Consider the following 26,443-nt stretch of genomic DNA (forward strand, 5'->3'; position numbering starts at 1 on the left):
GTATAGAGTATTCCTCACATATCTATTAGGTCCAATTGGTCTAAAATGTTCAAATACTCCATTTCCTTATCGATCTTTTCATTTTTCTATCCATTAGTGAAAGTGAAATAACTGTTTGTACCTTCAGTTCTTTCTATAGTAGTTTCATATACTTTAGGAACTCTGCTGTTTGGTTCATATGTATTTTTAAGTGTTATGTATTCTTGGTAAAATGATCATTTTTATCAAACCTATAATGCCCTCCTTTGTCTCCTGTAAGAGTTTTTGACTTAAAGTCTGTTTCATCAGATACTAATTTAGCTATCTTTGCTACTTATTTGGTTATTATGTATGTGGAATATATTTTCTATTCTCTCACTTGTAACCTATGTATGTCTGAGATCTAAAATGAAACTCTTATAGACAGCATGTAGTTGTATTTTGTCTTTTGTATTATTTCAATTCATTCTGCTAATCTGTGACATAAGAATCTGAGACATATTAATGGTGTACATTGTAGTTAAAATTATGTTAAAAGATAAAATGTATTTCAAATTATAATATAAGGCATAGAAAAGCACAATATTACAATCAGAGAAAATATCACACTAAAAGGAAACAATGTAAGGTACTACTATAATATTTTAACCTAGGAGTATGAGTGAAAATTATATGTAAATACAGAGAATAAATTTAACATGTAGCTAAAGAATGATATGCTATGCAAAAAAAAAATGGTTCTAAAAATGCATGGATGAATTCACATTAGGAAAGTAATACAGTCCAACATACTAAAGGAGTAAAAATATCTGGCACCTTTAAGAGTAAAATAATTATAAAATTCAGCATCTATTACTGATTTGATTAAATAAAGAATAAAACTGTGTTCATGCAAAACCAACAAACTATACCAATTTAAATGAGAAAGTCATTAAATGAAAAGTGCTAGGAAAGACTCATGGTACTACTATTTTTACTCAACATTATTACATGTCTAGAAAATGCAATACCAAAGAGTAAGAAGCAATGACTTTTTTATAGAGCAACAATTAAAAAATAAAAATTTATGTACTAGAAAAACTGATTCATAGCAAAAAACTTCAAACTATACAGAATTAAAATTAACCACAAAAACTCAAACCAATGTGAAGCAAACCATATAGATTTTTGACAGATACATCATAATCCTAACCAGCAATCTTAATAGCATAGGAATGTAATTTCTCCTCAAACTTATTTGTGAATATAATAATTTTAATCAAATTTTCAATGGGATTATATGAAAGATGTTTGGCAATTTTAATTTAGTGTTGACTTCTAAACAATGCATATACAAGAATAGCAAAGAATATTAAAAAGTGGTTATGCCAAATAAAGCAACAAAAGCTACAATAATTAAGCATGAGATTTGTGTAGACATAGAAACATAAATGTCAATAAGACAGAAAACAAAATAAGTATCTACCTATCAGAAAATTTAATCTTATAAAACATAGGCTAATTTTCCAACCACCGAAGAAGAATAGCTGTTGAATATATTGCAAATAAACAGTTGGTCATTCATTTTGAAAAAATATGCATGTTCTTACACATGCACACACACACACACACACACACACACACATCTCAGTTCTTTTCTCATGCCATAAAATTTATGAAATTCAGATGAATGAAGTTTGGAAAGTAAAAACTAAAACCATATAATTTTTTTTTTTAAGTTACAGGGATATTTGAGGAGATACCATAAGGCATCTCTTTAAAAAATACTTGGAATGAGTAAAAAGTAAAATGTTCCATTGGGGCTTCCTAGGTGGCACTGGTGGCAAAAAATCCACCTGCCAATACAGGAGTCACAGGAGATGCAGGTTTGATTACTGGGTCAGGAAGATTCCCCTGGAGGAGGTAATGGCACTCCACTCCAGTATTCTTGCCTGGGAAATCCATGGACAGAGGAGCCTAGCAGGCTACAGTCCATGGGGTCACAAACAGTCGGACATGACTGAAGCAACTGAGCATGCATAATGTTGCATTAAAAATATTATGAACACGTGTACAGCCGTGGTGGATTCATGTTGATGTATGGCAAAACTAATACAATATTGTAAAGTAAAAAAAAAATAAAAATAAAATCTGAAAAAATATAAACAAATTAAAATATTATAAATTAACAAAAATAATATTTACCTTATAGGATTATTGTGAACTGATGTAAATGAAGTTTAATATAGAATCTCGTAAACAGTGAAAAATATCTGTTACTTCTCTTCCACAAGTCACTTCTGCATTTCTATGATGTGCCCAGGAGATAATTTTCTGAAAATAAGGTACCTGTTGCCACAGCAACTGAAAAGCAAACAAATAAAATCTGTGTTGGCATCCTGGCTTAGAGAGAACCCTGCATCCCCAAAACAAAGACCTCCTTTTATATTAAGAGTTTTAACTCATTTGTTTTTGTATCCAAATGCTTTTATTATTTATTATATAATATACATATATTTAAAAACTGATTACTTAATGCAAGTAATGCTTTCTACTTAATATTTACCATCATAAATTTCTGCAAAGAATTATTACTACATTTCTTTAAATCTCATATTCATCATTATTGCTTCATTTTAACACAAAAACTTTAGTTTCTATACTCCCTAAGATTTGTTTTGATTTGTTACTATATGGATGGCTTCGTACACCATGTTTCTCTGCCCTCCACTAGAAAAACTAATGGGTATTGCATTCCCATTAGATAATTTGTCACTCATGTTACAAAATAACTGAGCTTGCTCTAACTGTTGTATGTGTCCTGAAAAGTACATAATATTCAACTTATCAGGTTAATTAAGTATACAGTACAGGAATGTTAAGTATATTCACAAAATTGTGCAGTAGAATTCTAGAACTTTTCCACCCTGTGGCCCTGCAATTCTTTACCAACTAAAGCCTGATTCCCCTGGCCAGTGCTTTCAGCAGTCATCTTTCTACTTCCTGTTTCTATGCCTTGGAGTCCTTCAGATACTGCATGTGAGTGGGATTATACAGTATTTGTCCTTTTGTGACTGCATTATTTTGCTTAGCGTGATGTCTTTCAGTTTACCATGCTATAGTATGTAACAGAATTTCCTTCTTTTTAAAGGCTATATAATATTTCATTATATAGTTACATAACATTTCACATATTACATTATATTGTATGTACATTCCATTATACATTTGTAATATTGTGTGTATATTAATAATGTATGTGTGTATATACATTATATACATATATAAGCATTATATACATATGAATTATATGCATAATATATATAATACATATAATATATAATGTATATAATACATATTTATATAATGTAATATATACATTATATAATAGTGTATGTATATTCCATATTTTCTAAATTGACCTATCAGTTAATGCACATTTGAGTTTCTTCTACCTCTTGGCTAATTTGAATAATGCTGCCATAAACAGTGATGTGCTGGCATCTCTTCAAGATCATGATTTGACTGGAGGTAGGATTTCTCCGTCATATGGTAATGCTTTACAAACCATTGAGGAATGTACACTCATAAAAATGGTTTTTTTCTTGTGCTTATTTCAGGCTGACATCTTTACATGTTATTGGCATACTACGTCTGTCTTGTTTTCACTCCGCTACTCCTCTGCCACCTCTTGTTTGCTTAGTTTCTGCGGTTTCATTTCTTCTTGCCTAATGTGCATAACTTTGTTCAGATTTCCTGTATCTTCTGATATAATGGAGATTAACTTTGATTACTACATTTATAACTTGCTGGGCACTTACTTGTCTCTTCTGAGTTATAACTAGATAGACGGATTTTGCAGGCAGTTTGCTCTTCCATAATATGTGGGGTGGATGTAGGATAGAAGAAAGTTAAGAGCTGTTTTTGGGTATTGCTTTTGTTGGGAGAGACTAAATCTCTATTATCTTTTTTGACGACTTAGATACCTTCTGACAACACGCACTCCAATTGGATATAGCTCTGCTTCTTGGGAGAGGAAATCCACTGCCCACCCCGCCTACCATCATTACTTCGAAAGCTATGACTAACTAAAGAACTTAGACTGTGAGCAGAAACATTCAAATCCTCTCACTGACATCTATTTTTACACTTTTATTCCCATCAACAGTTCATACGAACCCCTCACACTCAATACAGTAAAAGAGGGGGGACACAATGCTTCCTTCCTTTGAGATTTAAAGTTATTACAATTTTCTGGATTTTATCAACTCATCAATGTAGATGCAAAATATGGTATCTATGACTAAATACAGCACAATACCACTCTGAAAATCCCTTTATATCCTTGGTCACTGCTATGATCTGAATGTTTGTACCCCAAACGCACACCTAAATTCATATATTAAAATACCAGAGCCTTAGAAAGAAGAGCCTTTGGGAAATGTTTATGTCATAAGGGTGAAGTGCTTAAAAACAGGATTAGCATTCTTATAAAAGAGATTCCATCTAGCTTTCAGCCCTACCTGCCACATGAAGATACAGTGAGGAACAGTCACTCAGAAGAGTGTCCTTGCCCAACAGTAATGGAACGTGATCAATGACTTGCATCCTCCAGAACTATGAGAAGTTTGTTTTTCATAAACTACCAGTCTGTGGTACTTAGTTATAGCAGCCCAGTGGACAAAGATGATAACTTTCAGTAAATTATCATACTAGATCATGCTCTACTTATTATTTGACAGTTGTTATTTTTTGTATTCATTTGTCTGTGTGTAATTTTGTTTGTAATGGTGGGAGAAGGGTTATCTAACCTTCCCCATTTCAGTTCCGTTTAGTCACTCAGTTGTGTTCGACTCTTTGCGACCCCATGGACTGCTGCACGCCAGCTTCCCTGTCCGTCACCAACTCCCAGAGTCTACTCAAACATGTACATTGTGTCGGTGATGCCATCCAACCATCTCATCCTCTGTTGTCCCCTTCACCGCCCACCTTAAATCTTTCCCAGCATCAGGGGCTTTTCCAATGAGTCAGCTCTTCATATCAGGTGGCCAAAGTATTGGAGTTTCAGCTTCAGCATCAGTCCTTCCAATGAATATTCAGGACTGATTTCCTTTAGCATGGACTGATTGGATCTCCTTGCAGTCCAAGGGACTCTCAAGAGTCTTCTCCAACACCACAGTTCAAAGGCATCAACTCATCGGTGCTCAGCTTTCTTTATGGTTCAACTCTCACATTCATACATGACTACTGGAAAAACAATAGCTTTGACTAGATGGGCCTTTGTTGGCAAAGTAATCTCTTTGCTTTCTAACAGGCTGTCTAGGTTGGGCATATTTGTTCTTCCAAGAAGCAAGTGTCTTTTAATTTCATGGCTGCAATCACCATCTGCACTTATTTTGGAGCCCCCCAAAATAAAGTCTCTCACTGTTTCTATTGTTTCCCCATCTACTTGCCATGAAGAGATGGGACTGGATGCCATGATCTTAGTTTTCTGAATGCTGAGTTTTAAGCCAAATTTTTCACTGTCCTCTTTCACTTTCAGCAAGAGGCTCTTTAATTCTTCTTTGCTTTCTGCCAAAAGGGTCATGTCATCTGCATATCTGAGGTTATTGATATTTCTCCACACAATATTGATTCTAGCTTATGCTTCATTCAGCCGGGCATCTCACATGATGTACTCTGCATATGAGTTAAAGAAGCAGGGTGACAATATACAGCCTTGATGTATATTTCCCAATTTGAAACCAGTCTGTTGTTCCATGTCCAGTTCTAACTGTTGTCTGTTGACCTGCGTACAGATTTCTCAGGAGGCAGGTCAGGCGGCCTGGTATTCCCATTCGTGAAGAATTTTCCACAGTTTATTGTGATCCACACAATCAAAGGTTTTGGCATAGTCAATAAAGCAAAAGTAGATATTTTTCTGGGACTCTCTTGCTTTTTTGATGATCCAGCCGATGTTGGCAATTTGATATCTGGTTCCTCTTTCTTTTCTAAATACAGTTTAAACATCTGGAAGTTCACAGTTCATGCCCTGTCGAAGCCTGGCTTGGAGAATTTTGAGCATTACTTCGCTAGCATGTGAGATGAGTACAATTGTGTGGTAGTTTGAACATTATTTGGCATTGCCTTTCTTTGAGATTGGAATGAAAACTGACCTTTTCCAGTTTAGTGGCCACTGCTGAGTTTTCCAAATTGGCTGGCATATTGAGTGCAGCACTTTCACAGCATCATCATAGCTCATCTGGAATTCCATCACCTCTACTAGCTTTGCTTGTAGTGATGCTTTCTAAGGCCCACTTGACTTCACATTCCAGGATGTCTGGCTCTAGGTGAGTGATCACACCACTGTGATTATCAGGGTCATGAAAATCTTTTTTGTACAGTTTTTCTATATATTCTTGCCACCTCTACTTAATATCTTCTGCTTCTGTTAAGTCCGAACAATTTCTGACCTTTATTGTGCCCATCTTTGCATGAAATGTTCCCTTGGTATCTCAAATTTTCTTGGAGAGATCTCTAGTCTTTCCCATTCTTTTGTTTCCCTCTATTTCTTTGCCTTGATCGTTGAGGAAGGCTTTCTTATCTCTCTATGGAGAAGGAAAAGGCAACCCACTCCAGTATTCTTGCCTGGAGAATCCCATGGACTGAGGAGCCTGGTGGGCTGCAGTCCATGGGGTCACAAAGAGTCGGACACGACTGAGTGACTTTACTTTTTTTTACTTGCTATTCTAAGGAACTCTGCATTCAAATGGGTATACCCTTCCTTTTCTCCTTTGCCTTTTGCTTCTCTTTTCTCAACTATTTGTAAGGCCTCATCAGACAATCATTTTGCCTTTTTGCATTTCTTTTTTCTTGGGTATGATCTTGATCACTGCCTCCTGTACAATGTCATGAACTTTCATCCATATTTCTTCAGGCACTCTATCTGTCAGATCTAATGCCTTGAATCTATTCGTCACTTCCCCATTTAATTATACATTTTGAGGAAAGAGGAGTAAAGCCCCAAATTCCATATAGCATTTGTTCTTAGAAATTAAGTCTCCCTTTCGAATACATCAATCTCAGACAAAATTCTAGAATGACCTCAAACGAAATGGGCTGTACTTATTACTATTTTCATATAGACAAGTTTGCACTTCTATAATTTTTGCTTTGGAATATTTAGAAAATAAATTGTAGAAAGGTCAACAATACTTTTCTGAGTAAATATATGACGTTGATCCTAAATTAATTTTTACACGTGCTTGACCTGGACCATTTCAATTGCCCTCCACTACAGGTATAGCCTGGAGATATTGCAGGTTTACCTTCAGACCATCACAAAAAAGTGAATATCACAATAAAGTAAGTTACACAATACTTTTGTTTCTCAATGCCTATAAAAATAGCATTACTTCACACTGTAGTCTATACCTTCAGTTGCGTAAAGTATGCAACTATATTATATAAAAATGTACTTGCATTAATTAAAAAATACTTTGTTGTTAGAAAAATGATAACCACTATCTGACAATGTAAGACTGGCACAAACCTTCAAACTGCAAAAGAAACAATATCTGCAAAGCACAATAAAACAAAGTGCAATAAAACAAGATATATATGCCTATATGTCCCCCAAAAGCTTTGCTTGACATAGTTTAGTTCATATATTTACTAAAGCCTACACCAACTTTGAGAATATCACATTCATATCCCTTGGCATTAGGAATGAAATATTTATTATCACATTCATCTTTTATTAGTTTGAAACCTGACATTTCTATCTCAGAAGATACTTAAAAGTAAGCTCTCCACTATTTTTAAAATTTTTCTCATGCTATTTAAAAAATGTAAACTTCATTAATGAAAAAGAGAAGAAAATTAGGTAATTGCTCTACTTAATATTTGTATAATGATTTACTATTATATTTGCTTGCATGTAACTCCTTTTAGAGTTTAATTAATCCCACTTAGTGTTTAAGTATACTATATATCTGCCAACTGGAGTTCAATTTCTAGTTGCTGTTTATTAGCAAGATAATTGGGCTTATTACTTGAGCATGGTGCCTCCCTGGCACTCAGCCCAGATGGGATATTTTATATGTATTATGTCTGGAAAGGAAAGTATACATTTCCTCAAAAGCAGATGTTTAAACAACATTAAAACCTTGAATTTTTTTTTTTAATCACCATAATGCACCAAAGTGGAGCTAATGTTATGTTAATGTAGAGGAACCAAATGCATTAAACTCATGAGCTAGAACACCTTCTTTTAAACTGTTAAGTTTATGTTTACTATTCTCTCAAATAATTCTATGGTTTTATTTATCTACACACATTGATATTAATAGTTAATAAATATTTCTGAAGGTATTTTACATTTCAAGCTTAGTTGGTTGAACTGGTTCATCTACTTATAACTATTTTTCTGAAAAATAATTTTCAAACTCTTACTAAGTTTTCTTGTTAAATATCTTCCAACTTTCCAGTTTTAAGTACATAATTTATTTTCAGATACATGAGTAACAGATTACCGAAAGAAAAAAAAGACCCGAAGTAAAGTCTTCGAGAAAATTATGTTAAAGTTCATCTCTAGGAATTAAAAGTGGAGGACTGACAGATCAGCTGCATCATTTCTTCTTTGCCAATTCCATCTCAACATTAGATGACAAACTAGATTTTGAGAACAAACTTAAAATAAAAATTATGCTAAAAATGAGAGTACGTAAGGATGAGACCTCACTATACTTTAGCATGGCCCATAAAACTCAGGGCAATCAGGGAGAAAGGACTTTAGAAAGACTAGTATGTGTCTAGATTCAGTTGTCAAAAGAAGGTGTCACTACGCACAGATATATAATGCCTAGGACATATCAGTGACTTTCCTAATATAACAATCACTTATTAAACTGTAAGTTCTTAGAGGATGGGAAAATATTAATTCATCATTATATTCCCATCATTGAGCAAAATATTAGAATACTGGAAGAGACTTATCAAATGATTGCTGAATGGATAAACAAATGGTGAGGAAATTGACAAATCTAGCAGTGGTACATTGAACAGCTACTGCTTAAAAGCTTAACTGACTTGTAATAGAACTCAAATCACAAAATGAATGTCATTTTTACCTTAAAATGAAATCCTTTTAATTGTATAATACCACACGACCATTTTAAGCTGCTGCTGCTGCTGCTGCTAAGTCGCTTCAGTCGTGTCCGACTCTGTGTGACCCCAGAGACGGCAGCCCACCAGGCTCCCCCGTCCCTGGGATTCTCCAGGCAAGAACACTGGAGAAGTCGCTCAGTCGTGTTCAACTCCTAGCAACCTCATGGACTGCAGCCTACCATAAGCTGCTGCTGCTGCTGCTATGTCGCTTCAGTCATATCCGACTCTGTGCGACCCCAGAGATGGCAGCCTACCAGGCTCTTCTGTCCCTGGGATTCTCCAGGCAAGAACACCGGAGTGGGTTGCCATTTCCTTCTCCAGTGCATGAGAGTGAAAAGTGAAAGTGTGAAAGTGAAAGCTCAGTCGTGTCCGACTTCGCGATCCCATGGACTGCAGCCCACCAAGCTCCTCCATCCATGGGCTACACACTCTCAAAGAAAAGAAATAATGGAAAAGGCATATTTTAATAATGAGGTTTCAATACATTACAGTAATATGCATTTGCAAAAGCATCCAATTTAATAATTTGAAATTTAAAAAAAAACTTTTAGAAACCCACTTTACTACTGGTGAGATGGAAATAAAGCTTGAGAAAGAATTTATTTATCTTTTCTCTAAAAACCCATTTGCCCTTAAAATACAATGATTCTTTTGACCATTGTGCTGCATTTATATGTACCAAAAAAGAATAAATCTCTCTTTTCTCTTCCCTTATCTTCTTTTTCTTCTTCGTAAACTCAGAAGCACAGAAGATAAATATAACATAGGAAGTTGGAATAAAATGTCTCCCTAGGACTTCTAAAACACTTCATCAAAATGAAATAGAATCTCTCTTATCCACTATGTATTTCTTCTCTTCTTTGGCTTTAATTTTATTTTTGTATGCCCTTGTTTCTATGAGTTTAAAATATCAGTAAGACTCTGTATGACACCTACAGTTTAAAAATGCAAAAAGTAATGGTACCTTTTTCTCAAAGATCTTTTGTATACTTTAATCCTTATATTTCTGTCATACCTAAGCAGATTCATACCACATACAGTGTGGTTTTACATCATCAGTGATCTTTGATAATATGTAATAATAGTTTGTTGTTGTTGTTGTTGTTGTTTTTAACACATGGACTAATCTAGAAAACAAGTACGCTGAATACTGAAGACAGGGATTAGGAGGCTCAGACTAGATTGTGAAGGATTAATGGGCACGAAACTTAAACTTTCCTACAAAAGAGAAGCAGTAGAATACTAGACTTAAATTTAAAATTGGTCTGATATATGACTGTATAAAGTGTCAATAGGTACCTCAACTTCACATACATGTTCTGTAAGTTTGGTAGGTCTCTTACTGGCTTCTATAACATGTTAGACAGACAGAACATGGCATAGAATACCTAAGTAAAATGTGTTTACCAGAAGTGTGCTATATGATGCCTTACTCTGTGCATCCTGGCACACCACTGGTGACTTATATTTGCTGAAGAACAGTTTTCATGTCATAGCACTTATGGTAATTTAAGCCTTCTTTTTCAAGGGGGGGGCAAAGATCCCAGAATAACAAGGTGATAAGCATAGCAACTCCTGATAGGTAAACCTATGCAGAAGCTAGTCTTACTCATCTGGACTAGGCAATATGAATGAAAGAAAATATCTGAATTTAGATACATTGGGCTAAGACATCATTCACTGTGATGATGGGTAATTCTCTAAGCCTCTGTTTGCTCATCTTCCTGTTACAAAAATTAAATGAGAAGATACACAAAAGAAGATGTAATAAAAATTGAAAAGTTCAGTAATGGTCTTCAGCAGCATCAAGTAGCATTCATGGTTTACATTATGAAATTTCTACTACTCCGAAGGTATTGAATATATCATATACAAGGAAACATTTCAAACCCAGGATAATCTTTTTTATTGGAGGAGAATATTTATCAAATGAAATGAAGAGAATGGATTCTGTGCCACAACATTTAAATACAGTCATTTGTTACCTGGTTTTATTCCTCTAAGTCACAATTCTAAAAGCCTTTCAGCTAGGAAATAAACTTTCCAGAAAGTTAACAGTTAGGATGAATATAGAAAACACAGATAGCCTGACAGAGTATGTCATTTTTTTCCAGTTGTGTTTAGATATTTCAATAAATAGCCTGCAACGTTAGTATTATTCTTATAACAAATAACATATGGTTGCATAATCTACTAGTGGCATTCACCTTCAGGATGACTTACGTGCATCATAACACATTTTGTACTAAAAATAAAATTGTCAAATGGTATATGAAGAGAATTATTTACATTATATTGTAACCTTTGCACTTGCTTTATAACTGTTATTTTCATACATGTGATGAATTGTAATAATAAACTTGGGAGACAACTGTAGTGTCTCTTGAAAATCTTTTTCGTTTTTTTAATTCAACAAATGCTAAAGGATCTTCTTTAGACAGGAAACCAGGAAAAGTTGTATAAACTCAAACCCAAACAACAAAGTAAATAGCAATGGGATCATACTTATCAATAATTATCTTAAATGTAAATGGGCTGAATGACCCAACCAAAAGACAAAGACAGGCTGAATGGATACAAAAACAGGACCCCTATATATGCTGTCTACAAGAGACCCACATCAAACCTAGGGACACATACAGACTGAAAGTGAAGGGCTGGAAAAAGATATTTCATGCAAGTGGAGACCAAAAGAAAGCAGGATTAGCAATACTCATATCAGATAAAATAAACTTTGAACTAAAGGCCATGAAAAGAGACAAAGAAGGACACTACAGAATGATCAAAGGGTCAATCCAAGAAGAAGATAAAACAATTATAAATATATATGCACCCAACATACGGGCACCACGATATGTAAGGCAAATGCTAGTAAGTATGAAAGGGGAAATTAAAGAAACATGATAATCAGTTCAGTCACTCAGACGTGTCTGAATCCTTGTGACCCCGTGAATTGCAGCACGCTAGGCTGCCCTGTCCATCAGCAACTCCTGGAGTTCACTCAGACTCAAGTCTGTCGAGTCAGTGATGCCATCCAGCCATCTCATCCTAAGTCGTCCCCTTCTCCTCCTGCCTCCAATCCCTCCCAGCATCAGGGTCTTTTCCAATGAGTCAACTCTTTGCATGAGGTGGCCAAAGTATTGGAGTTTCAGCCTTAGCACCAGTCCTTCCAAAGAAATCCAAGCTTTGAGTCTTCTCCAACACCACAGCTCAAACGCATCAATTCTTTGGTGTTCAGCTTTCTTCACAGTCCAACTCTCACATCCATACATGACCGCAGGAAAAACCATAGCCTTGACTAGACGGACCATAGTCGGCAAAGTAATGTCTCTGTTTTTGAATATGCTATCTAGGTTGGTCATAACTTTTCTTCCAAGGAGTAAGTGTCTTTTAATATCATGGCTGCAGTCACCATCTGCAGTGATTTTGGAGCCCCCAAAAATAATGTCTGACATTGTTTCCACTGTTTCCCCAACTATTTCCCATGAAGTGATGGGACCAGATGCCATGATCTTTGTTTTCCGAATGTTGAGCTTTAAGCCAACTTTTTCACTCTCCTCTTTCACTTTCATCAAGAGGCTTTTTAGTTCCTCCTCAGTTTCTGCCATAAGGGTAGTATCATCTGCATATCTGAGGTTATTGATATTTCTCCCAGCATCTTGATTCCAGCTTGTGCTTCTTCCAGCCCAGCATTTCTCAGGATGTTCTCTGCATATAAGTTAAATAAGCAGGGTGACAATATACAGCCTTGACGTACTCCTTTCCCAATTTGGAACCACTCTGTTGTTCCATGTCCAGTTCTAACTGTTGCTTCCTGACCTGCATATAGGTTTCTCAAGAGGCAAGTCAGGTGGTCTGGTATTCCCATCTTTCTCAGAATTTTCCACAGTTCATTGTGATCCGACAGTCAAAGGCTTTGGCATAGTCAATAAAGCAGAAAGAGATGTTTTTCTGTAACTCTTGCTTTTTCCATGTTCCAGCAGATGTTGGCAATTTGATCTCTGGTTCTTCTGCCTTTTCTAAAACCAGCCTGAAAATCTGGAAGTTCATGGTTCACGTATTGCTAAAGCCTGGCTTGGAGAATTTTGAGCGTTACTTTACTAGCATGAGAGATAAGTGCAATTGTGCAGTAGTTTGAGCATTCTTTGGCATTGCCTTTCTTTGGGATTGGAATGATAACTAACCTTTTCCAGTCCTGTGGCCACGGCTGAGTTCTCCAAATTTGCTGGCACATTGAGTGCAGCACTTTCACAGGATCATCTTTCAGGATTTGAAATAGCTCAACTGGAATTCCATCACCTCCACCAGTTTTGATTGTAGTGATGCTTTCTAAGGCCCACTTGACTTCACATTCCAGGATGTCTGGCTCTAGGTGAGTGATCACACCATCATGATTATCTTGGTCATGAAGATCTTTTTTGTACAGTTCTTCCATGTATTCTTGCCACCTCTTCTTAATATCTTCTGCTTCTGTTAGGTCCATACCATTTCTGTTCTTTATCAAGCCCATCTTTGCATGAAATGTTCCCTTGGTGTCTCTAATTTTCCTGAAGAGATCTCTAGTCTTTCCCAATCTGTTGTTTTCCTCTATTTCTTTGCATTGATTGCTGAAGAAGGCTTTCTTATTTATTCTTGCTATTCTTTGGAACTCTGCACTCAGATGCTTTTATCTTTCCTTTTCTCCTTTGCTTTTTGCTTCTCTTCTTTTCACAGCTATTTATAAGGCCTCCCCAGACAGCCATTTTGCTTTTTTGCATTTCTTTTCCATGGGGATTGTCTTCATCCCTGTCTACTGTACAATGTCATGAACCTCCGTCCATAGTTCATCAGGCACTCTATCTATCAGATCTAGGCCCTTAAATCTATTTCTGTCTTCTACTGTATAGTAATAAGGGATTTGATTTAGGTCATACCTGAATGGTCTAGTGATTTTTCCTATTCTGTTCAATTTAATTCTCAATTTGGCAATAAGAAGTTCATGATCTGAGCCACAGTCAGATCCTGGTCTTGTTTTTGTTGACTGTATAGAGCTTCTCCATCTTTGGCTGCAAAGAATATAATCAATCTGATTTCGGTGTTGACCATCTGATGATGTCCATGTGTAGAGTCTTCTCTTATGTTGTTGGAAGAGGGTGTTTGCTATGACCAGTGCATTCTTTTGGCGAAACTCTATTAGTCTTTGCCCTACTTCATTCCGCATTCCAAGGCCAAATTTGCCTGTTACTCTGGTGTTTCTTGACTTCTACTTTTTCATTCCAGTCCCCTATAATGAAAAGGGCATCTTTTTGGTTGTTAGTTCTAAAAGGTCTTGTAGGTCTTCATAGCACCATCAACTTCAGCTTCTTCAGCGTTACTGGCTGGGGCATAGACTCGGATTACTGTGATATTGAATGGCTTGCCTTGGAAACGAACAGAGATCTTTCTGTTGTTTTTGAGATTGCATCCAAGTACTGCATTTTGGTCTCTTTTGTTGACCATGACGGCTACTCCATTTCTTCTAAGGGATTCCTGCCCGCAATAGTAGATATAATGGTCATCTGAGTTAAATTCACCCATTCCAGTCCATTTTAGTTTGCTGATTCCTAAAATGTTGATGTTCACTCTTTCCATCTTTTGTTTGACCACTTCTAATCTGCCTTGATTCATGGACTTGACATTCCAGGTTCCTATGCAATATTGCTCTTTACAGCATCAGACCTTGGCTTCTATCACCAGTCACATCCACAGCTGGGTATTGTTTTTGCTTTGGCTCTATCCCTTCATTCTTTGTGGAGTTATTTCTCCACCGATCTCCAGTAGCATATTGGGCACCTACTGACCTGGGGAGTTCCTCTTTCGGTATCCTATCATTTTGCCTTTTCATACTGTTCATGGGGTTCTCAAGGCAAGAATAGTGAAGTGGTTTGCCATTCCCTTCTCAACATGATAATAGTCAGAGACTTTAATATCCCACTCACACCTATGGATAGATTAACCAAAGTGAAAATTAGCAAGGAAACACAGACTTTAAATGATACAATGGATTAGTTAGACCTAGCTGATATCCATAGGACATTTCACCCCCAAACAATGAATTTTACCTACTTTTCAAGTGCACACAGAACCTTCTCCAGGATAGATCACATCCTGGGCCAGAAATCTAGCCTTGGTAAATTAAAAAAAAAAAAAATTGAAATCATTTCAAGCATTTTTTCTGATCACAATGTGGTAAGATAGATGTCAACTACAGGAAAAAAAAATAACTATTAAAAACAAAAACATATGGAGGCTAAACAACACGCTTATGAATAACCAACAAATAACAGAAGAAATCAAAATATGCATAGAAACAAATGAAAATGAAAACACAACAACCCAAAACCTATAGGACTCGGTAAAATCAGTGCTAAGGGGAAGGTTCATAGCAATACAAGCTTACCTCAAGAAACAAGAAAAAATAAAATAAAAACTCAAATAAATCTGACTTTACACCTAAAGCAACTAGAAAGAGAAGAAATGAAGAATCCCACGGTAGGTAGAAGGGAAGAAATCATAAAAATTAGGGCAGAAATAAATGATAAAGAAACAAAGGAGACTATAGAAAAAATCAACAAAACTAAAAGCTGGTTCTTTGAGAAGATAAATAAAATAGACAAGCTATTATCCAGAATCATCAAGAAAAAAAGGTAGAAAAATCAAATCAACAAAATTAGAAATAAAAATGGAGAAATCACAACAGACAACAAAGATATACAAAGGATCATAAATGACTACTATCAGCAACTTTATGACAATAAAAAGGACAACTTGGAAGAAATAGAAAAACAGAAATTATTTTCTATTTATCTTAGAAAAGTATAGCCTTCCAAAACTGAACCAGGAAGAAATAGAAAATATTAACAGACCCATCACAAGCATGGAAATCAAAAGTGTAATAAAAAGTCTCCCAACAAACAAAAGCCCAGGACCAAATGGCTTCAGGGTGAATTCTACCAAAAATTAAGAGAAGAGCTAACACCTATCCTGCTCAAACTGTTCCAGAAAATTGCCAAGGAAGGTAAACTCATTCTATGAGGCTACCATCACCCTAATACCAAAACCAGGCAAAAGATGCCACCAAAAAAAGAAAACTACAGGCCAATATCACTGATGAACATAGATGCAAAAATCCTTAACAAAATTCTAGCAAACAGAATCCAACAACATTTTTTAAAGATCATTCATCATGACCAAGTGAGCTTTATCCCAGGGATACAAGGATTCTTCAATATTGGCAGATCAATCTGATACACCACATTAACAAATTGAAAGATAAAAACCATATGATGATCTCAATAGATGCAGAGAAAGCCTTTGACAAAACCCTCCAGAAAGCAAGCATAGAAGGACCATACTTCAACATAATAAAAGCCATATATGATAAACCCATAGCAAACATTATGCTCAATGGCGAAAAATTGAAAGCATTTCCCCTAAATCCAGGAACAGGACAAGGGTGCCCACTCTCACTACTACAGTTCAACATAGTAATAGTGATCGCTGAGGAAGGCTTTCTTATCTCTCCTGGCTATTCTTTGGAACTTTGCATTCAAATGGGTATATCTTTCCTTTTCTCTTTTGCTTTTCACTTCCCTTCTTTTCACAGCTCTTTGTAAGGCCTCCTCAGACAGCCACTTTGCTTTTATGCATTTCTTTTCCATGGGGATGGTCTTATTCCTGTCTCCTGTACAATGTCACAAACCTTGACAGTGTGCCAGTTCATCAAGCACTCTGCCTATCAGATCTAGTTCCTTAAATCTATTTCTCACTTCCACTGTATGATCGTAAGAGATTTGATTTAGGTCATATCTGAATGGTCTAGTGGTTTTCCCTACCTTCTTCAATTTAAGTCTGAATTTGGCAATAAGGAGTTGATGATCTGTGCCACAGTCTGCTCCCAGTCTTGTTTTTGCTGACTGTATAGAGCTTCTCCATCTTTGACTGCAAAGAATATAATCAATCTGATTTTGGTATTGACCATCTGGTGATGCACATGTGTAGAGTCTTCTCTTATGTTGTTGGAAGAGGGTATTTGCTATGAATATTGCATTCTCTGGGCAAAACTCTATTCACTTTTGCCCTGCTTCATTCTGTACTCCAAGGCCAAATTTGCCTGTTACTCCAGGTGTTTCTTAACTTCCTACTTTTGCATTCCAGTCCTCTATAATGAAAAGGACATCTTTTTTGGGTGTCAGTTCTAAAAGGTCTAGTATGTCTTCATAGAACCATTCAACTTCAGTTACTTTAGCATTACTGGTTGGGGCACAGACTTGGATTGCCATGATATTGAATTGTTTGCCTTGGAAAGAAACAGAGATCATTGTCTTTTTTGAGACTGCATCCAAGTACTGAATTTTGGACTCTTTTGTTGACCATGATGGCTACTCCATTTCTTCTGAGGGATTCTTGCCCACAGTAGTACATATAGTGGTCATCTGAGTGAAATCCACCCATTCCAGTCCATTTTAGTTCCCTTATTCCTAAAATGTTGACGTTCACTCTTGCCATCTCCTGTTTGACCACTTCCAATTTGCCTTGATTCATGGACCTAACATTCCGGGTTCCTATGCAATATTGCTCTTTAGAGCATCAGACCTTGCTTCTATCACCAGTCACATCCACAGCTGAGTGTTGTTTTTGCTTTGCCTCTGCCTCTTCATTCTTTCTGGGTTATTTCTCCACTGAAATCCAGTAGCATATTGGGCACCTACTGACCTGGGGACTTCATGTTTCAGTGTCCTATCTTTTTGCCTTTCATACTGTTTATGGGGTTCTCAAGGCAAGAATCCTGAAGTGGTTTGTCATTCCTTTCTCCAGTGGACCACATCTTGTCAGAACTCTCCACCAAGATCCATCTGTCTTGTGTGGCCCTGCATGGCATGGCTTAGTTTCACTGAGTTAGACAAGGCTGTGGTCCATGTGATTAGATTGGTTAGTTTTCTGTGATTGTTGTTTCAGTCTGTCTACCCTCTGATGCCCTCTCTCAGCACCTACTGTCTTATTCACTTTCTCTTACCTTGGACGTGGGGTATCTCTTCATGGCTGCTCCAGCAAAGCTCAGCCACTGCTCCCTACCTTGAATGTGGGGTTTCTCTTACTTTGGACGTGGGATATCTTCTCTCGACTGCTCACTGCTTCAGCACTGCGCAGCCACCACTCGTGGCTTCCTAGGCCATTTTTATCACTCTTGCCTGGAAAACCCCATGGGCAGAGGCTGCAGTCCATGAGGTTGCAAAGAGTCAGACAGGACTGAGCGACTTCACTTTCACTTTTTATTTTCATGCATTGGAGAAGGAAATGGCAACCCACTCCAGCGTTCTTGCCTGGAGAATCCCAGGGACGGAGGAGCCTGGTAGGTTGCCGTCTATGGGGTCACAGAGAGTCAGACACGATTGAAGTGACTTAGCAGCAGCAGCAGTAGGCCATTTTTATCACTATGCCAAGAAATTAAATATTGTAAATTCTAACTTTAAATCTTTATCATTCCCTAAGATAACTGTCAATGACCTGTATTTTAAGAAATAAACAAACAGAAAAGCCGCAGAATAAAATAGAAATTTATGGTAATGAATATACACACACATGCACAGACACACACCTTATTAAAATTTCTCTTTTAAAAATATTTCTTTATTTATTTGGCTGTGCCAGGTCTTAGTTGTAGCACACAGGATCTTTAACCTTCCTTGTGGCAAGTGGGATCATTAGTTGTGGCATGGGAACTCTTAGTTGTGGCATATGGGATCTAGCTCCCTTACCAGAGATGGAACCCAGGCCCCTTTCATCGGGAGCATGAAGTCTTAGCCACTGGACCAACAGTGAAGTCCCTTAAAGTTTTTACTTACACATAAGTTTCAAAGAGTTATCCATTACCTTAAAACAATACTATCCTCACTAGCTAGTGCTCTGGTTTGAACTATTCAAATTATTGTCTTACTTTCTCCTTAAATACAAAATCTGAGTCAACAAATATCAAGTGCCTTTCTAAAATGAGTATTCAATTTAGTTTAAATCATTTTAGAATAACTCAACAAAGGCATCCATATTCCTTTTTTCTTATCAATAAAGAAGCTTAATTCAGAGATGGATAACCTCATCTCGATAGATAAATATGACAATAAACTGCTCTGAGTTTTGTCTCCCTTTCTTTCTTCATGCTCCATTAGGATGCAACAAGAAATACATTTTCATTTTTCTGGTCATTAAAGAAGAATGAATGGAGTAAAAAATGAAATTTAGCTCATTTAGATTGAGCTCAGTTCAACGAGGCTGACATTTTCTGTTCATTTTGCTTATAAACAAATACAAACTTTATTTTGATGAAATATCTTAATCATCTCTCATTCACAAACACCAAGTCTTAAGCAGATGAACTGTAGAAGTGCCACCTCCACAGATATCCTATGCCCTTCAAGGTACCAACATAAAATCCTAGTTAACTTTAATTAAAAATATAAAAATCAGCAGACAGATATTTATATAAGTTAACTGAAAGACAAAGACTCATTGCAGCTAAATTTTGGTTTCACAGTAAGCTAGCCCAGCTTGGTAAGGCATTCTTATCACACATGTAGTAGATGGACCTTTTACTTATTTATCTATTTATTTTAGAATCTAGATCTCCCTCCAAAAGCATCTCAATAGTCAAACTATTTCCATTGTGTCCAGTATATAGCATAGACTACATAAGAGTTTACAGCAAGAAAAAACAAACAAACAAAATAATAATTCCCTGGCCAAGGAAATAAGATCCCACATTCTGTGTAATAAAGCCAGAAACTAAAAAACAAACAAAAAAATCAAAACATCTTTGTAAAATTATTTTTTGTTGAAAATAGTTACATGAAAAAGGAGCAACTGAATTAACTTAGAAAGTATAAGGTAATTGAGCAATAAACTTAAAATTTCAGAGCATAGAAAATTACAGAGTCAGAAAAACCCAAAGATGAGATCCAAAAGCCATATACACCAGTTCCACAAAATCAAGTCATGTGATAAAATAGCAAAATAAATGGTTAATAATTGGTATCAGATATTGGGGCCATGTATTAAGAACATGATAGACCGCTTTATAGAATTCAGACTAAGTCCTTAAATACAAAAAAATTAGCCAAAACTCTCAGAAAAGGGGACTCAATTAAGTCACATGTCAGTCACAGAAATTAATCTGGCTCAGTACTCCTGCTTTAAAACTATTTTCAGATATGGTGAGAAATCAGGACACCCCAAAGACATCAAGCTAAACTTTTAAGATGCTAAATATTATTCCTTATTCCTTATTTCTTATGCCCCATCTGTTTTTACTGGCATTTAAAAGGCAATGGATTAAATAAGGAAAATAATATCTTTTGAACCTATCCTATTCTTTGTTTGTTTGTTTTAATTTATTTTTTAATTGAAACTATTCTATTCTTTACACTGACATTATAATAGCAACTAAGTCTGAAGGATTAACAATTAAACCATTGAATGCCTACTAAGTGCCATGTATTTTGTTGGAATAGGAATAAAATAATGAGAAAAAAGGCAAAGACAAAAGCAATTAACTAACAAAAAAAATACAATAAAACAAATCACTCTCATCCTCAAAGATTTACATCCTAAAAGATAATTAATAATCTTAAGAATACATAATCATATGAATACATGATTATTATGAATGCTATGAATAAGAAATAAATCATGCAGTACAAGAATTGACCTAATCAGAGACTCTTCCCTTGAACAACTCTAGAGTAGACTTCTCTGAGCCTCACTAGGACCTGATCTTGAATATATCCTTAAAGCCCCAGTTTTAGAAAGAATCCTGCCAAGTTTTTTTAGCCAAAATCCCCCCCTTTGACATCTGGTCAAATCCATCATCTTTCACCATCCTCTAGGCCATGTCTTATTATCTGATGAGCCTAACATGCTTTCAACCAATAATCTGGTAGTTTAGCTTAGACAGAATTGACAGAGAGGGGCCTGGCAGGCTACAGTCCATCCATAGCATTGCAAAGACTGGGACACAACTGAGCATCCTTACTCTAATTAGTTTCCTCTGAATAATTTTCTTCCTCTGATACCCACCCTGCTTCTTGTTTATAAACCCCCACTTGTCCATTTTGTATTCAGTACTGAGCCAAGTACTATACTGAGTCTCTTGTCCCCTATTGCAATAGTTCCTGATAAAAATATGTTTCACCTTTTAAACTACCCTCAGACTGTTTTTTCAACAATGTACCCAGGTCTTGAGAAGGCAGAGGTTATTGTATCACATTGAAAAATTGTCTCTATATTTTTGTAATAGCACAAATATGTTTAATGGGATTGGCAGGAATCTGTATACTATATCTTCAGGTTAAATCAGGCCCTACCACTGCTTTGTAAATAAAGTTTTCTTAGAACACAGTCACATCAATTTTTTTTTACATGTTTTCTGTGGCTGCTTCACCTCCTAAAAAAGCAGTTGGGTAGTTGTGACAGAAAATATGTATCCCAGAAAACCTGAAAGAATTACTATGCGGCCCCTTGCCAAATGCTGTTATAAACTCTTAATCAGGTGTACAAAACATTGATTTTATGAGACTGCCCAATTGTGCAAAACCTTGCCTGCTTTGGGACAAATGTCATCAAGGAACTTGTGACTAACTTAAACACTTACTTTCTAGAAATTTACAGTTTTCTTAGAGAATACCAGAAGCCTTTGTTAAAACAAAATTGTAAGCAGACTACCAAAATATAAATTAGATTGAAATCTAATTGTGTTGCTTAAAGCAATGCAAGGGGGGTCTCAGATCTCTCCGCCTAAATAGTGAGTCAATCCTTCTGGGAAAAAACAAATACTTTAGAAAATATTCCCCTAGACTGCAGAAGGTATCCTACAGTTCCAAAGGAGCCACAGTCATTTATTTTCCTGGAAAACGTTTTAAAAATTTTCCCATGCAGAAAATTTGAATTAATAATATGATCATCTATATATTGTACAAATGTATTCAAAACAAAATTTTTCCATATTTGCTTTGCCTAGATAATGTGAGTGTGTGTGCTTATAAAGTTCTTTTACAGAATTAATTTTACATAAACTGCAGGCATCACGACTCTACTTGTTTTTAGGATTGGTTCTCTTAAAGTAAGGGTTTCTCAGGTGGCTCAGTGGTAAAGAATCCACTTGTCAGGACAGGATGTGAGTTCAATCCCTGGATAGGGAAGATCCCCTGGAAGGAAATGATAACCCACTCCAGAATTCTTGCCTAGAACATTCCATGGACAGAGGAGCCTGGTGGGCTACAGTCCACTGGGTCACAAAGAATCAGACTAAAGTAAAGATGTTCTTTTACATAATAAAACTATCATTATCACATCACAAAAAAATAGTTAGCAACAATTTTCCCTAATATCTAACATATAGTCCACATTCAATTATTTCCCATTTGAATTACAACTCTCAAACTCATGCATTCCATTTCTTTAAGTCCTTTTTATCTTTATTCTTCCATGACAGGTACCCATTTACTTTTTTTGTTTGCTAATTTTGGTTTTATTTCATTACATTGACTTTCTGGAAAGACAAAACAGTTATTTTGAAGAATATTCTACACATCGCATTATGGGATATTTTAATGTGCTCATTCTTTTTATATTTCCTGGAAGCTTAATTTATTAAAACACATTGAATAAAAAAAAAAATCTCACGAGGGCACAATAACACTTTTAGGAAAAAAAGGAGAACAAACAGAAAAGGAAAATAACACTCCAGTCTCACTGGAGGTGATTATTACATCCATTTCTTACTCTGAAAATTTCTACACAAAGGAAAAAATGCATTCAGCCTGCTTTTAGAAAGAGCAGTATTTTATCCCAAACAGATGACGAAAGTGCTTCTTCAGAGGAAATTTTAGTCAATAAATTTAAAAAGAAAAAGAGAATTACAAAAATCAGCATTCTTCAATATTCAGGGAATCATTAATTGAGGAAAGTACAATCAAAAGATGCTAAAACTATTAGATGAAAGACTGCTCCACAGCCAGTCATTACCCTAGTAGCAAAAAAATTCCCACCTACTTCTTACTCATTCAGTTCAGTTCAGTTCAGTTCAGTAGCTCAGTCGTGTCCGACTCTTTGTGACCCCGCGAATCGCAGCACACCAGGCCTCCCTGTCCATCACCAACTCCCGGAGTTGACTCAGACTCACATCCATCGAGTCCATGATGCCATCCAGCCATCTCATCCTCTGTCGTCCCCTTCTCCTCCTGCCCTCAATCCCTCCCAGCATCAGAGTCTTTTCCAATGAGTCAACTCTTCACATGAGGTGGCCAAAGTACTGGAGCTTCAGCTTTACCATCATTCCCTCCAAAGAAATCCCAGGGTTGACCTCCTCAGAATGGACTGGTTGGATCTCTTTGCAGTCCAAGGGACTCTCAAGAGTCTTCTTCAACACCACAGGTCAAAAGCATCAATTCTTCGGCGCTCAGCCTTCTTCACAGTCCAACTCTCACATCCATACATGACCACAGGAAAAACCATAGCCTTGACTAGACGGACCTTAGTCGGCAAAGTAATGTCTCTGCTTTTGAATATACTATCTAGGTTGGTCATAACTTTTCTTCCAAGGAGTAAGTGTCTTTTAATTTCATGGCTGCAGTCACCATCTGCAGTGATTTTGGAGCCCCAGAAAAATAAAGTCTGACACTGTTTCCACTGTTTCCCCATCTATTTCCCATGAAGTGATGGGACTGGATGTCATGATCTTCGTTTTCTGAATGTTGAGTTTTAAGCCAACTTTTTCGCTTTCCTCTTTCACCTTCATTAAGAGGCTTTTTAGCTCCTCTTCACTTTCTGCCATAAGGGTGGTGTCATCTGCATATTTGAGGTTATTGATATTTCTCCCAGCATCTTGATTCCAGCTTGTGTTTCTTCCAGTCCAGCATTTCTCATGATGTACTCTGCATATAAGTTAAATAAGCAGGGTGACAATATACACACTTGACATACTCCTATTCCTATTTGGAACCAGTCTGTTTTTCCATGTCCAGTTCTAACTGTTGCTTCCTGTCCTGCATACAGATTTCTCAAGAGGCAGGTTAGGTGGTCTGGTATTCCCATTTCTTTTAGAATTTTCCACAGTTTATTGTGAACCACACAGCTTTAGATAGAAAAATTTTTGGTACTACTTTAAATTATACAATCAAACCTAATACCACTAAAAGGGAGGCAACCTGATTTTATGTCCATTTGATATGATTCTATAAAACACACAGGGTCACCTATGAAAGGTTCTTGCCAAAATTTTTTCTTTTTACCTGAATGTAGTTAAGACTTTAGACTTAACTATCAATTCTTCTAATTAGGTGCTTGATGAAAGTCTCACAATAACAACTTGATAAAAATAGTTTTGTTTCAGTTTGTAAGTTGCACTTGAATCAAGGATCAATCATTCTACTAGTGGGTATGACTATGGCAGCTGACCTGGGAATTAGCTGAGAACCGGCACACTGCAGAGGAAAGGACAATGAGCTATGTGTAAGGAACCTCATGATCCTACTCAGACTGACTCCCCCCCACCCCACCCCCCGTGGAAGTTTGGCTATCATAGCTTCTTCTCAGAGCCTTCCTTTTTAAAAAATTTTTTTTATTTTTACTTTATTTTACTTTACAATACTGTATTGGTTTTGCCATACTTTGACATGAATCCACCACAGGTGTACATGCATTCCCAAACATGAAACCCCCTCCCACCTCCCCTCCCCATAACATCTCTCTGGGTCATCACCATGCACCAGCCCCAAGCATGCTGTATCCTGCATCAGACATAGACTAGCGATTCAATTCTTACATGATAGTATACATGTTTCAATGCCATTCTCCCAAATCATCCCACCCTCTCCCTCTCTCTCTGAGTCCAAAAGTCCGCTATACACATCTGTGTCTTTTTTGCTGTCTTACATACAGGGTCATCACTGCCATCTTTCTAAATTCCATATATATGTGTTAGTATACTGTATTGGTGTTTTTCTTTCTGGCTTACTTCACTCTGTATAATTGGCTCGTTTCATCCATCTCATCAGAACTGATTCAAATGTATTCTTTTTAATGGCTGAGTAATACTCCATTGTGTATATGGACCACAGCTTTCTTATCCATTCATCTGCTGATGGACATCTAGGTTATTTCCATGTCCTGGCTATTATAAACAGTGCTGCAGTGAACATTGGGGTACATGTGTCTCTTTCTATTCTGGTTTCCTCGGTGTGTATGCCCAGCAGTGGGATTGCTGGGTCATAAGGTAGTTCTATTTGCAATTTTTTAAGGAATCTCCACACTGTTCTCCATAGTGGTTGTACTAGTTTGCATTCCCACCAACAGTATAGGAGGGTTCCCTTTTCTCCACATCCTCTCCAGCATTTATTGCTTGCAGATTTTTGGATCACAGACATTCTGACTGGTGTGAAGTGGTACCTCATTGTGGTTTTGATTTGCATTTCTCTAATAATGAGTGATGTTGAGCATCTTTTCATGTGTTTCTTAGCCATCCGTATGTCTTCTCTGGAGAAATGTCTATTTAGTTCTTTGGCCCATTTTTTGATTGGGTTGTTTATTTTTCTGGAATTGAGCTGCATAAGTTGCTTGTATATTTTTGAGATTAGTTGTTTATCAGTTGCTTCATTTGCTATTATTTTCTCCCATCCAGAAGGCTGTCTTTTCACCTTGCTTATATTTTCCTTTGTTGTTCAGAAGCTTTTAATTTTAATTCGATCCCATTTGTTTATTTTTGCTTTTATTTCCAAAATTCTGGGAGGTGGATCATAGAGGATCCTGCTGTGATTTATGTCAGAGAGTGTTTTGCCTATGTTCTCCTCTAGGAGTTTTATAGTTTCTGGTCTTACATTTAGATCTTTAATCCATTTTGAGTTTATTTTTGTGTGTGGTGTTAGGAAGTGATCTAGTTTCAGTCTTTTACAAGTGGTTAACCAGTTTTCCCAGCACCACTTGTTAAAGAGATTGTCTTTACTCCATTGTATATTCTTGCCTCCTTTGTCAAAGATAAGGTGTCCATATGTGTGTGGATTTATCTCTGGGCTTTCTATTTTGTTCCATTGATCTATATTTCTGTCTTTGTGCCAGTACCATACTGTCTTGATGTCTGTGGCTTTGTAGTAGAGCCTGAAGTCAGGCAAGTTGATTCCTCCAGTTCCATTCTTCTTTCTCAAGATTGCTTTGGCTATTCGAGGCTTTTTGTATTTCCATACAAATCTTGAAATTATTTGTTCTAGTTCTGTGAAAAATATCGCTGGTAGCTTGATAGGGATTGCATTGAATTTGTAAATTGCTTTGGGTAGTA

The sequence above is a fragment of the Ovis aries genome, chromosome 19, assembly GCF_016772045.2.
Source record: "Ovis aries strain OAR_USU_Benz2616 breed Rambouillet chromosome 19, ARS-UI_Ramb_v3.0, whole genome shotgun sequence".
Taxonomy (NCBI): domain Eukaryota; kingdom Metazoa; phylum Chordata; class Mammalia; order Artiodactyla; family Bovidae; genus Ovis; species Ovis aries.